The sequence below is a fragment of the Chiloscyllium plagiosum genome, unplaced genomic scaffold (assembly GCF_037043375.1).
Source record: "Chiloscyllium plagiosum isolate Xiang-an unplaced genomic scaffold, Cpla_swu_hap1 HiC_scaffold_10, whole genome shotgun sequence".
Lineage (NCBI taxonomy): Eukaryota > Metazoa > Chordata > Chondrichthyes > Orectolobiformes > Hemiscylliidae > Chiloscyllium > Chiloscyllium plagiosum.
In genome coordinates, this window is record NW_028270148.1 from 83,225,005 (window position 1) to 83,239,312 (window position 14,308).

At 40.3% G+C, this 14,308-nt stretch overlaps 1 protein-coding gene across 3 annotated transcripts in view; it reads right to left on the bottom strand.

Annotated features, from left to right (window-relative positions):
- LOC122552951 (unconventional myosin-VI) overlaps positions 1 to 14,308 on the bottom strand; it is a 276,023-nt gene that overhangs the window by 213,870 nt on the left and 47,845 nt on the right. For 2 of the 3 annotated variants that reach the window (XM_087991501.1, XM_087991500.1), the window contains exon 1: positions 13,164 to 13,288. The exons of the other annotated variant lie outside the window; for it this stretch is intronic. The gene's annotated coding sequence lies outside the window, so the exon portion shown is untranslated. Of the gene's footprint in view, positions 1 to 13,163; positions 13,289 to 14,308 lie in introns of those variants that run through there. 3 annotated transcript variants of the gene reach the window in all.

Below are 14,308 nucleotides of genomic sequence, written 5' to 3' on the forward strand. Positions count from 1 at the left end.
CTCGTTGGTAGAAACCTATGCTGGTGTACTCCGATTGATTGGAATGAATGTGGAAGGACAGCAAATGAATCAATCATTCTGGTAGACCAGGCAGAACTGAGCCTTCTTTTTGTATCACTACTGATTGACCAGAGACGGATAAAGAAATTTCTGTGGTATGTTTCAATTGTGCTAACTGGACTTGAAAGTACCTGTCCTTGTACAATGTATGCGTTGACAGATAAATGCTCACTTTATCTTAATTTGTTTTGCTTTGTTGGTTACCATATTAGGGAAATTGTGTCATCTCACAATGATTTCAGATTTCTGAGAAATACATATTTTTGAAAAAGTTACTAGCCTCAATGGGGATCTTAACATGATTAAATATTGGAGAGACCAAAGCCATTGCATTTAGCATGCAAAAACTCCATTCCTTTACCTGGCAATGGTCTCAGATTATGACACTTAGGAACAATGATACACAAGGAATTTCTGACCACATATCCTTTTTTATTCATTCGTGGGATGTGGATGACGCTTGCCAGCATTCATTGCTCATTCCTAGTTGCTATTGAGAAGGTAGTGTTGAGTTGCCTATCTGAACCGCTGCAGTCCAGATGCTGTGGGTTGCCATACTATGCTTTTAGGGAGAGTTTTCCAGGATTTTTAACCAGCAGCAATGGTAAAATGGTAATGTAGCTCCAAGTCAAGATAGTGAATGGCTTGGAGAGGAACCTGCAGGTTGTGGTGTTCCCATGTGTCTGCTGCCCTTGTTCTTGAAAAAAATGGTCATGGGTTTGGAAAGTGCTGTCTGGGGATCTTTGGTGAATTTCTGCAATGTATTTTTTGGATAGTACACATTCCTGTGACTGAGCGTCAGTGGTGAAGGGAGTAGATGGTTGTCAATGCCAATCATGCAGGATGTTTTGTCCTGGATGGTGTCAAGCTTCTTCATTGTTGTTGGGGCTGCACTCATCCAAGCATATGGAGAGTATTCCATCACACTCCCGACTTGAGCTTTACAGCTTTACAGGCTTTGTGGAGTTAGAAAGTGAAAGTGAGTTACTCACTGCAGTATTCCTAGATTTTAGTCGGAAACATCATTGAATGTCATGGGGTGGTGGTTAAATGGTCTCTTTTTGGTGATGGTCACTGCCTGGCATTTGTATGGCATAAATGTTACTTGCCAATTGTCAACCCAAGCCTGGATATTGTCTTTATCTTTTTATGTTTAGACTGCGTAGAACAGACTGCTTCAGTATCTCAGGAGTTGGCAAACATTCCCACTTCTGATCTTATGATGGAGGTGGTCATTGATGAAGCAACTGAAGATGCTTGGGCATAGGATACTACCCTGAGGACCACCTGCAGAGATGTCCTTAAGCTGAGATCTCCAACAACCAAGACCATCTTCCTATGTGTCAGTTATGACTCCAACCAGCAGACAGCTTGCCCCTTATTCCCATCAATTCCCGTTTTGCTTGGGGTCCTTGTTGCCAAATGCAGCCCGACATCAAGGGCTGTCAAACTCACTTCACCTCTAGAATTCAGCTGTTTTGTCCATGTCTAAACCGTCTAAAATAGAGGACCGGAATATAGGCCCTAGCGGAACTCAAACTGGGCATCACGGGATACTAAACTAGCCTAAGCTCAACAACTGATGAAATCTTCCTGGTTCCTGGAGAGAGTATTCCAGTCATCTCCCACTTCCTATAGTCTGTAAGCTTGAGGTCAGCCAAACCGCCACAATCATTGTTACAGCTCAAGTTCTATTCACCCAACACAACTATACTTGCTGAAGTAATGTGGGCCATAGTTAAGCAGGGCCTCATTATTGTTTCAAATTCCTCCATGATCTCATCCTTTCTCTCTAGTCTCATAATACTTATATCTGCACTGTTCCAATTCCGGCCCCTTGAGCATACTAATTTTAATTTTTCCATGATTGGCAACAAAGCTCTGGGATTTCCTCAATAACTGTTCCAGATCTACCTAACATTACTCCTTGAAGAAACTCCTTAAAACCTACTTCTGTATTTCATTATGTGTCTGGTGTCAAATTGTACTGGATCAGACTTCTGTGAGCATCAAGGAGTATCTTACCACATTAAAGATCTCAATCACATCCCAGAAAGGGGAATTCAGATATATCTCCACCTTCAGCTCAGATAAACACTCACATCTGTATGCGTGGAATTTTCCAAGCAAACACAGCAATCCAAGATAAAATTAGGATCACAAACTGCAGTGGGTTCTGTAAGCATTTGCAAACCAACAATCTGAGCTCTGCAAGGTTAATTTCTCATAGGAATGACAAGCCACTTCTGATTTTTGTGCCAGGATATAAAGACCTCATTTAGATCCCACACAATAATTTTCAATATCTTCTTCTGCAAGAGAAAAAAAAATAAAATAGGACTACATGTTAAAGCCAATAATGAAGGAGCACTGAAGCAAAACCAACCTTTCTGGTTATCTCCATTTTATCAACTTTATTAAATCCCAGTATAATGCTTTGGTATTAAAAAGTACATTACACTGTTTCCCATATGAGACACAAAATGGTTAAGTGGCAAATTAATCACAATAGGTAAAAGTTTAACCATATATTAATATTAAGGAAATGAAATCATAGAATCACTACAGTGTGGAAATAGGCTATTTGGCCCAACAAATCCACACCGACTCTGAAGAGTATCTCACCCAGACCCATTCCCCAACTATATTACTCTACATTTACCCCTGACTAATGTTCTTAACCTACACATCCCTGAACACTGGGCAATTTAGCATGGTCAATTCACCTAACCTGCACATCTTTGGATTGTGGGAAGAAACCAGAGCACCTGGAGAAAACCCACACAGACACGGAGAGAATGTGTCTGTAGTCTGAGGCTGGAATCGAACCTGTGTCTCTGGCACTGTGCGACAGCAGTGCTAACGCCTGAGCCACCGTACCGCCCCACTGAAATATTACAACTTCTATGCAATGAGAGAGATGCACAATGCACTATTTAAACATTATGCAATCATTTCATACCTATTTGATGTCTTAAAATTCAGAAATACAATTGGGCCAAAAAATTAAAGTTAACACTAACACAACCAATTATGGAACCATCTCTTTCCTTTACTCCTGGTTTATGCCAGTCCACTGAAGCAAATTGAAAAATGAATATGGGAACCTTATTTTTACAGTTTCACAACACGTCCGAGAAATATATTCAAATTGATTATACTCATAGGAAAATGCATTGAGTTACTCTCTCCATCAAGACTATTAGAAACTACAATCAAGCACAAAGCAGTTTTGATTTACTATGAGCTCTTGCCAAAAAAAAAATGGGTTCATATATAGTTGGTGAGAAAATGTTGTCACTTTATTTGAAGATTTAATATCCTAACTAATGAGGCTTATGAAATCATTCTTCTTGGTACATTAAACAAATAAATAATTCATTTTACTATAATTCAACAATACCAATGCTGACAAGTATGGCAAGAAAACCACAAAAACCATTATAGTATCCTCAAGGACACCAAGAAGGGAAGTGGTTTCTCAGAGCACGACAGAGTAGCTTCTCCATTAGTGAACATGGCAACAAAGAGAGATCTAATGGGTCTGTGTATCAAATGGAAAGCACTGAAGACTAAAATCTATAAGTGAATGCTATACACACCCAGGAAAAAAAAAAGATAACAAGCAATCAGGTCAACAAACTTATGCAGAAACAATTATTGGGTTATTGATAAAAGAGACATGTTGCTGAAGTTTATATCAGGTCAAACAAGAACATAAAATTTCAAATGATTGCAACAATTTAAGGTTTTTTTCAAAAAACTGTGCAACAGGCAGGTGCTTGAGTAGTTCAGCCAGCATTTAATACCTGTTGTTATTAATTATCGTGGAGACCTGTTGATGGTGAATCTTCTTGAATTACTGCAGCTCATGGGAGGTAGCTACACCCACAGAGCTATTGGTAGTTCCAGAATTTTGACCCAGTGACAATGAAGGAACGGTGACATAATTCCAAGTCAGGTTGGGGAGTGGCTCAGAGAGGAACTTGGTGGTGGTGTTCCCGTGAACTTGTTGCACTTGTCTTGCTAGGTGGTAGAGGTCAGAGGTCAAAATAACCATGATTAATTGCTACAGGGAATCCTACAAAAATGTTTATAAAAATCTCTGCCAATGCACAGTGATGAAAAGTGCAAACTTTTTTTTAAAACATAGTGGTGGATTGGGTGTCATACAAGTGGCCTGCTGTGTCCTGGATATTAAGCTTTGAGTATTGTTGCAGCTACACTCATTCAGGGAAATGAAGAATATTCCATTGCACTGTGGACTTGTGCCTGTAGATGGTAGACAGGCTTTGGGGAGTCAGGTTGAGAGTTACTTGCCACAAGAATCCTAGTACCTCTTACCTGCTCTTAGACCATAAGACATAATACATAGGAGTGGTAAGGCAGCCATTCGGCCCATCGGGTCCATTCCGCCATTTAAATCATGGCTGACCAGCATTTCAACTCCACTTATCTGCACTCTGCTCGTAGCCCTTAATTCCTTGCGAGATTAGGAAAACTTGTCAAAGTTTTAATTGCCAGTCCAGTTCAGTTTCTGGTTAATGTTAAATTCTGAAGATGTTGGTCCTCGGGGCTGGCAATACTACTGAATGGCATGGGGAAATGATCACAATCTCTTTTACTATTCAGGAGAAAAGGGTACTGATTAGTTGGCATGTCAACTCCCATTGCTTTCTCCATGGTAATGCATAAACCAGTGTGGAATGACTGACTCCACATTGAATTGAATTCATTGTCACGTGTACCGAGGCACAGTGAAATGCTTTGACTTGCGAGCAATACAGGCAGATCACATAGTTAAGTAACATAGGTAAATTAATCAAAGTCAACTCCCTACACTACAATTAATAGGAAGGCACAATTCCCAACAATAACTAAACTCCATAGTGTTAAAGGTCCAAGGTATCAAGGCAAATTTGCACCAGAAACTCATTCTTCCAGTTATTTTTCAGCATGAAAATTTGCTTTTGAGAAGTGGTGCTATATACCAACAGGATGGCACTATGTAATCCTCAGGTCTTTGATTAAGCACTGCAATCGGAGGACACCACTTTGTAACCATATTCTGACCAGCCCCTTGGTAACTTCTGGAGTATTTGTTAAAACACAACTTAGCTGCACAACTGCTACAGCCTCAGCACCCAATTCAACAGCTCAAGGTTTTACCTTTCAGTCAATAGTGTTTCCTCATCCTTGTGTCAGAAGATTTTGGTTCCAGTGCCATATTAGAAAAGAATGCAAATTCTCACCCGAGAAGTAGCTGCTCTGTTAGAGGTAAAAATCAAGCTGTTGGCCTGGCTGCCTTCACAGTTTGGTGTAAAAGACTCCCTGGTACTATTTTAATTAGTGGCGTTCTCCTGATCAATATTCATCCTTCGACCAGTATCACTGGAAACAGATTAACTTGTCATCACATTGTAAAAACACCAGGTACAAATGAATGTTAAGAGTTTGAGTGTCCATTTAGTATTCTAATAGTAGGGTGAAAACTATTTTGAAATCGGCTGGTGCATGTATTCAGGGTTCTGTATCTTCTCCCCAGTGGTAGATAGAGGTTGTAGAAAAACTTTGCCAGGATGGGATGAATCTTTAAGAATGTTGGCGGCCTTTGCTTGACAGCAGGCCGAGTAGATGGATTCTCTGGATGGAAAGTTGGCCTTTGTGATCGTCCAGGCCAAGTTCACCACTCTCTGTAACGGTCTCCGATCTTGAATGGTACCCAGTTGCCATACCAGCTAGCGATACATCCAGACAGAATGCTCTCGATGGCTCACCTATAAACGTTGGCAAGAGTATTCACCGTCATGCAAAATTTCCTCAGCTGTCTGGGGAAGAAGTGACTTTGTTGGGCCTTTGTAACCAGTGCATGAAAAGTCCAAGAAAGCTGGTTGTGGATGACCACTCCCAGGAGTTCAACACTCTCCACTCGTTCCACCGTTGTGCTACTAAATGTGTAGGGGGTCATGGGTAACATCCTGCCGAAAGTCAGTAATGAGTTCCTTGGTTTTGCCGGCATTGAAAGCTAGGTTGTTCCAGGTCTTTTTTCCAGGTCTTCCACCTCCCGTCTGAAGTTTGTTTCGTCACCATCGGAGATTCGACCAACTATGGTGGTGTCATCAGTGAACTTGTAAATGGCATTAGTCTGGTATTTGGTGACGCAGATATGGATGGTATATAGTGAGTATAGTAGGGGGCTGAGTACATACCCCTGGGGGGCTCCAGTTTTGAGTGTTACCAAGGATGAATTTTGTCCCCAATCTTCACTTATTGTGGCCTGTAGGTCAGGAAACTGAGGATCCAGTTGCAGAGAGTGGGGCTTAGTCTGCGATCAGCAAGTTTAGCAAATCAGTCTCGAGGGGATAATAGTGTTGAAGGCTGAACTGTAGTCAATGACTAGGATTCTTAAACAGCTGTTTTTGGTGTCAAGATGTTCTAGGGAGGAGTGAAGGGCATCTGATGTGGATCTTTTGGTCCAATAGGCAAATTGGAGTGGATCAAGAGTAGTGGGGAGGCTGGAGTTGATGAATGTCATGACCAGCCTTTCAAAGCACTTCATGACCAATGAAGTTAGGGCCACTGGGCGGTAGTCATTGAGACATGCTGCATGAGCCTTCTTAGGCACAGGGATGATGTTAGCCCTCTTGAATCAGTCAGGGACAGTAACGTGCTGCAGCGGGAGGTTGAAGATGTTAGAGAAGACCTCTGCCAGTTGATCTGTGCATGCTCAGAGTGCACAGCCTGGGACTCCAACTGGTCCCATCGCTTTCCTTGGATTCACACAAAGGAAAACTGATCTGACCTCTGACGCAGTGACTGTTGGGATAGGTTCATCAGGACTTGTCGGAATAGGTGTTACACCTCTGCCGAAGTTCTGCTCAAAGCGAGCATAGAAGGCGTTGAGACGATCTGGGAGGGATGTGTCATCATCTGCTATTTTGTGGGTCCCCTGATCTGAAGGCCTCATGCCTGGTTTTTAACAGGTTCTGAATGTCCTGATTCATCCAGGGTTTCCTGTTTGACTTCCTCGAAATGCAGTCCTCCACACACTTGCTGATAAAGTCTGTGATGGTGGTAGCGTACTCGTGCAAGGTACCTGCGGACTGTTTGACAAACTCCAGAATAAATTAACAAGGTGCAAAGCTTGAACAGGTAATGGGTTTCTGTATGTCAATAGGTACGTGTAAACTACAAACGTAAGTAAGTGGTTATCTTTAACTGGTTGTTTGTACAACTGTTGACACACTCTTGTTCAGCAAGTGTAGCCCAATGGCAGAATCACATCCAATCATGATATTTTGGTTTGGACTTTGCTAGAGCAGGCTGGTTCAGTATGGTGTATACCCTGCCTATTGTGAACAGCCAAAAGAATTTGCTGTTGAGGCTATAAATAACTCAGAATAAAAGGAGATCATTTAGTACTACATGGACGAAAAGTTGATAAAGCAAAGACACCAGACAAGGTGGATTCTGCTTCAGTGTTTCTTTATTGAGAGTTAAAAACATGTAGTTATCATCCTAAAACTAGGATTTATTAGTTAGTGCTCGCATTGAATTCAGAAAATACAGGAGAGGCACTGCTTACAGCATTTTTCTAGTGTGTTGCCAACACAGTCGAGGACTCACTGAAGTGCAGGAGTGTGGTGACAACTCCTCTTCTGGACACGAGAGGTTTTGATGTTTTTTGGAGACCTTTATTGTTATTATTTTTAAACATGAACTTCTTTGTTATCCCAATTTTCTTTGCCGGAAGAATACTGAAGATTAGGGGAAAAAGCTGTTTGGGCAATGTGTTTGGAGCAGAAGGTCTTGCAATGAAATATCTCAAAAACAACTTATAAATGCAGATGAATCTACCATTTATATCAATTATTTCAAAATCTCTCCAATAAGAAGTAGCCATTGTTAGAATGAAACCTTCTATAGTAGTACAATTAGTCTGTTATTGTGCCTATTGCTATTTTGGTAATGAAGATTGACTGGATACCACATCAGATGTTAGTAAGAATGAACGAACTGTGACATGGAAATACTTACACAGGGTTTGAAGTGTAGTGTAAAGTGCACAGCAACAGTAGGCTTGTAACTTCAAACAATACCACATTTTGGAATCAAAACTTCAGTAAAACAACTTCAAGATACAACAAATGATTCCCAAATCTTCATAACAGAAATAAGCCAAACCTTGCAAAAAAAAAACTTTGACCATGTTGACTTTACAGAGAAACACCAGCCTCTGACAACACCATTTCGATTTTCTTTATTCTTTCATGGGACATGTGGGTCACTGACCAGGCAAAGCCAAACAGATATTGTTCAGCTAATTGGCCTGGAAAAGGGTAATAATGAGCTGCTTTCTCGATCTGTTACCATCATTGGGGAATAGGGAGACCCTCAGTGCTGTGAGAAAGGGAGTTCTAAGATTTTGATCCAGTGACAGGAAGAAACAGCGATGTAGTTGCAAGTCAGAATTGCGTTGAACTGATGGGAACTGTGCACATGCTGTTTTTTTGAAACCATCCACTGCTCTTGCCCTTCTAGGTGGTAGAAGGTACTACCAAAGGAGCCTCAGTGAATTACTGCAGTGCATCTCGTTAAAAAAGGTACACACCACTGTCACTGTTAATAGAGAGGGTAAATGTTTGTAGTGGTGAATGGGGTGATGATCAAGTGTCCTGGATGGTGCCATGTGATGTTGGAGCTGTACCCATATGGTTAAGTAGAAAATATTCCATAACACTCCTGATATGTGCCTTATAGATAGTGCTCAGGCACTGGGGAATCAAGGGTTGAGTTACTGCAGAATTCCCAGCTTCAGATTGCTCTTGAAGCTATTATTTATATGACTAGTCCAGGTCAGCTGCTGGTCAATGGTCACCACCAACATCTTGGTGAGAATGTGTATAAGGTATGAGCAGGTAGCGAAAGAGTTAAAGTTTTGGGTTGTATGACAAAGGCTCAGCTAGCATGACTCTGACCAAATAAGAACTTGTAGTAAACAATCAGGTGCTGGAGGCAAGGGTAGAGGTGAAGAACATCCATTGTGTAATGCCAGATAGCTTAAACTTTACTATCGATGCTGACTGATTGTAACAGCCACCCAATCAATATAGATGTTGCCTTATTTGATGCTGTTCCCCGTTAGTGACTAGATAATCCCTTAAGAATCTGCTGTTCGAAAGAAGACCAAGAACTCATGTCTGTGTGTATGTGGGCGATCCCGCCCTCTCCAGGGCGGAGAATAAAGGTGAAGGTGGTAGAGCCATACTGTGTCTTTGAGCATTTGCTTCGACTGATATGGAAATGGGACGCCTTTGGGAGTTGCCAAATTAATGCTATTAAGAGTCAGAGAGGGATGATTAGATTCTCTCTTGTTAAAGATGATCATTGCCTGGCACTTGCATAGCACATATCACTTTCCATGGATCCACCCAAGTCTGGCTGTTATCCAGGTGCATATAATCATGGACTGCTTTTGAAATTAAGGAATTAAGATCAGTACTAAACAATGCACATTAGCAGTGAATACCTCCACCTCTGACCTCTGTTGGATGCAAGGTCATTTATCAAACAACTAATGATGTTTGTTCAGGCAGAGGGCTCTGCCCTGAGGAACATCTGCACTAATATCCTAGGGCAGCGATGTTTAGCATTCAGCAATTTTGACTACCTTCCCTCCCACTGTGAAATCAGCAAGCATCCCCTCCTCTTGTCTTACAACACCCCAGTCTTAGACAGTACACAATGCAAATCAGTCTCCGACAATATAGCAACACTCATCATTATTCAAACAATACCACTGAGTCATATTGTAATGTACTAAATAGGGGTCAGTCTTTCTGTCATGCACTAACAAGGACACTCAGTTTCTGTCCAATGATTGAACAACATCAGTCTTACTTGAATGTACTAAATTGGATCTAATGTTTTACCACAAATAAATCTTTGAAACTTCATATAAATAATGGATCTTTTGACTCATAACACCAACATAAATGCACTCATTGTCTTCTAGTTCCAGTCTGCTGTATATCTGCATATAAAATGATAGGTCATTCATGTCAATGAAGTTTAAATTCTAACAACTTAAAATTTATCAGTACAATACCACAGATTTAAAGACTATATCTCAAAGTTAATTTTGAAAAAGGCAAGCACACAAGATGCAGCACAGCAATAACTTCCTTGATTAAATAATAAATGGCAGCTAAACTGATGTGTTTCAATACAAAGTCAAAGCTGGAAACTAGTGCTGGAAACAAAGACAAATCCAGTTGCACATTTTATGTGATGAAAGAATGATGGTTAATTTGTCACATTGAAAAGAATCTTTAACAATCTTCCAAAAGTTTCAAACAGTTTATCCAATATAATAACAATTTCCTGCATTCAAACAACTTTATACTATACTGGGCAAATTATACCATTAATTACCTGGATAGGTTAGACTGAACTGTGCTACATAAATTAGACAAATGATAGGTTCAATCACCGCTTTGGAGTAAATTGACTGTTGTCAGTTGCAGCACCGAGACAATAATGTTTGGTGAACAGAATGTCAGCCAACCTTGGCCATCATTCAGTGATTCCCTCTAGGTCATGCACACAATAGGTGCAATCAGATTGGTTATTAGCCTGCATAGCCTGCAAATCCACAATCTACATTCTCTGAAGAACGCTTACTGGACAAGGTATCAGGGCAAATGTATTTTGTGGAACTGTTTTGTCATAGCAGTGCAAATCCAGTTACTGGAGAGGTTTCCCTCTGATTCCCACCCATCAGTTCTACTACAGGCTCCTTGGTGCCATACTAGGTCCAATGTTGCCATGATGCACACTTGGTAACATTAGTGAACCAGATGGGTTTTTTAAAAAACAAACCAGTGCAGGACTTGCACAGTTAAAATGTTAGAGCTCTGGGGAGCGTTGTTGAATAGAAGGACCTAAGGGTGCAGATACATAGTTCCTTGAAAGTGGCATTGCAAGTAAACAGGTGAAGGTGGCATTTGGCACGCTTACCTTTATTGGTCAGAGTACTGAGTATAGAAGTTGGGATGTCATGTTGCAGCTGCATAGGACCATTGGTGTAGTCATTTTTAGAATACTGCATACAATTCTGGTTGCACTGCTATAGGAAGGATATTGTTAACTAGAAAAGAGAGCAGAAAAGGTTTACAAGAATATTACCAGGACTGGAGAGAATGGATAGGCTGGAACTTTTTTCCCCTGAAGTGAAGACTGAGGAGTGGCCTTATAGAGGTTTATAAAGTTAAGAGGGGCATGGATAGGGTGAAAAGGGAAGGTCTTTCTCTAAGCATAGCAAAGTCCAAAACTAAAGGGCATAGGTTTAAGGTGAGAGGGGAAACTTTAAAAATAGGGATTTTCTTTTCATACAGAGGGTGGTGCTTATATAGAATGAGCTGCTAGATGGAGTGGGAGAGGCAGATATAATTATAACATCTAAAAGACATTTGGACAGGTATATGAATAGGAAAGGTTTAGGAGGTATATAGACCCTATTCAGGCAAATGGGACTAGTTCAGTTTGGGATACCTGATCAGCATGGAAGAGTTAAACCGAGGGGTCTGTTGCTATGCTGTATGACTAACTCTATAATAATCAACACTGGTTACTTAGTCACCATTAAGGCAGATCATTATTCTGAATTTTGTTGAATTCAAATTTCTCCATCTACTACAGTGGGATTAAAACCCATGTCCAAAAATAAAATCAAAAATGACTGGAAACCTGAAACACAGAAATCGCTGGAAAATCTCCGCATCTGAGATGTGTTAACATTTCAGGTCCAGTGATCCTGCTTCAGGATTGCAGACTCGAAATGTTAATGCTGATTTCTCTGACAGACCGGCTAAGATTTTCTAGTAATTTTTGATTTTGTTTCAAACTCATGTCCCCAATCATTAGTTTAGGATTCTGGCTTACTAGTCCAGTGACATTACCACTAAATCACTGCCTTCCTCTATTAATTAAGGAATCTTAACCATAGAGGTAGCCTTGGAATACAGTTGTGTCATTCTCTTCCAGTCAGCAGTAGCAGCAGTCACTAAGTATAAATAACCCCAGACTAATAGCAGCATCAATCCACTTCTGGGTCGGCATGGTTAAGATCAAAAAGTTCTGAAGGCTGGTGGTCTTCAGGAGGTACAATATTAATTTTGTAATTTGAAAACTCAGAAGGTTTACCATGTAATGAGCTTAGTTTTAATAATAAAATGTCCATTTACTCCATTTCCACACAGAAGTACAAGTAACCAGACAGGAGATTTTCAAAATACAAAATATCATTGCAAAGAAATCAACAAGCCAGAATCTTCGAGCAGATGTAAACTATAGTTAGTTCATGATACCCATTATCAAAATATAGAACATATGTATGCAAAATAATGGAACTAATTACTCAGAATAAACTGTTGAACTATGTGCATCTTACTGGACTAGAGTGATGAAGGAGGAATGGCATTCACTTTACTGACAAATACTTGGACTTTTCAGTTAATTGTCACATAAGATTTCCATAAATCTGGTATCTATCTTCAGTCTTTACAGAACATCTGAGAGCTTGGCAAAAAGGAGGAAGCTCTTCAATTGGGCTTGGGAATTGTGGATCTTTTCCTAAGATATGCATAATTCAAACTAGGAGCTTTCATCCTGTTAATCAAAGTCAACTCACGACATTACAATTAATAGGAAGGCACAATTCACAACAACAACTAAACTCCATATAGTGTTATAGATTCAAGGTATCAAGGCAAATTTGCACCAGATACTCATTCTTCTGGTTATTTTTCCAGCATGCTTTTGAGAGGCATGTGCTATATACCAACAGGATGGCACTATGTAATCCTCAGGTCTTTGATTTAGCACTGCAGTCTGTAGACACCACTTTGTAACCATATTCTGACTAGCCCCCTTAGTAACCTCTGAGTATTTATTAAAACACAACTTAGCTGCACAACTCTGCTACAGCCTCAGCACCCAATTCAACAGCTCAAGGTTTTACCCTTCAATCAACAGTGGTTCCTCATCCCTGTGTCAGAGATTTTGGTTCCAGTTCCATACAAGACAAGGACTCAAAATCTCGCCTGAGAGGTAGCTGCTTGGTTAGAGGTAAGAATTAAGCTCATGTCCTGGCTGCCTTCTCAAGCTGGCGCAAAAGACTCAATTAGTGGCGTTCTCCTGGTCAATATTCATCCTTCAACCAGTATCACTGAAAACAGATTAACTTGTGGTCATCACATTGCACATATTAAAAAGGTAAAAAATGAAAAAAAAGAGTAAATTGATGTTTTCATACATTATAACAACTTACATTTTAGAAGTACTACTTTGGCAGTTTCTTTGGATATCCAGAGGTCAAGGTAGACACAATGGAGATACAAGTTTTTCTTTCAAATTAAAGAAACTGGTCATATCAAATATCACATGAACATATAGATAGAAGATCAGTGCGAGCCTAAATTAAAGGCATGTCACTGATTCTTGACCCTCATTCTCATGCAATTTCAACTAAAACACTGAAACAGGGCATCAGTCCAAATCTGCACCTGTGATTTTTGGAATGAGCAATCTAAAGTATTACTCCTTGTAGTGATTATTGCTGCTATCTTATTTACATTTAAACTTCCTCAGAAAACATTAGAAACCCTGTTCCATATCTTTCTTTGGTGGTAGAAAATTACACATTCTAACCATGCTCTGTATAAAGCAGTTTGCTCTTCTGATGGTCCCCCTCAATTCTTGTTGTAATCACCTCAAATGTGTTACTGAACACTACCAATTAAAACAATAACTATGTAACTTATCACAAACTTTTCATCTTCGTGAAGACTTTCATCCTTCACCTTATGAAATCCAATTAAAAAGACTTACCATTAAAAAAGTATGAGAGATGAAGGGTCCAATGTTTTTAAAATCAACCTGTCCAGATGTATTGTGACACACCTCTTGAGCAGATGAGATTGAACCCAGGCCTTCTGGTCTCCCTTCATAGAGTCAGTGAGTGGCACAGTGGTTAGCACTGCTGCCTCACAACGCCAGAGACCCATGTTCAATTCCTGCCTCAGGCTGTGTGGAGTTTGCACATTCTCCCAGTGTCTGCGTGGGTTTCTTCCGGGTGCTCCGGTTTCTTCCCACAGTCCAAAGATGTGCAGGTTAGGTGAATTGACCATGCTAAATTGCCCATAGTGTTAGGTGAAGCGGTAAATGTAGGGGAATGGTTCTGGTTCGA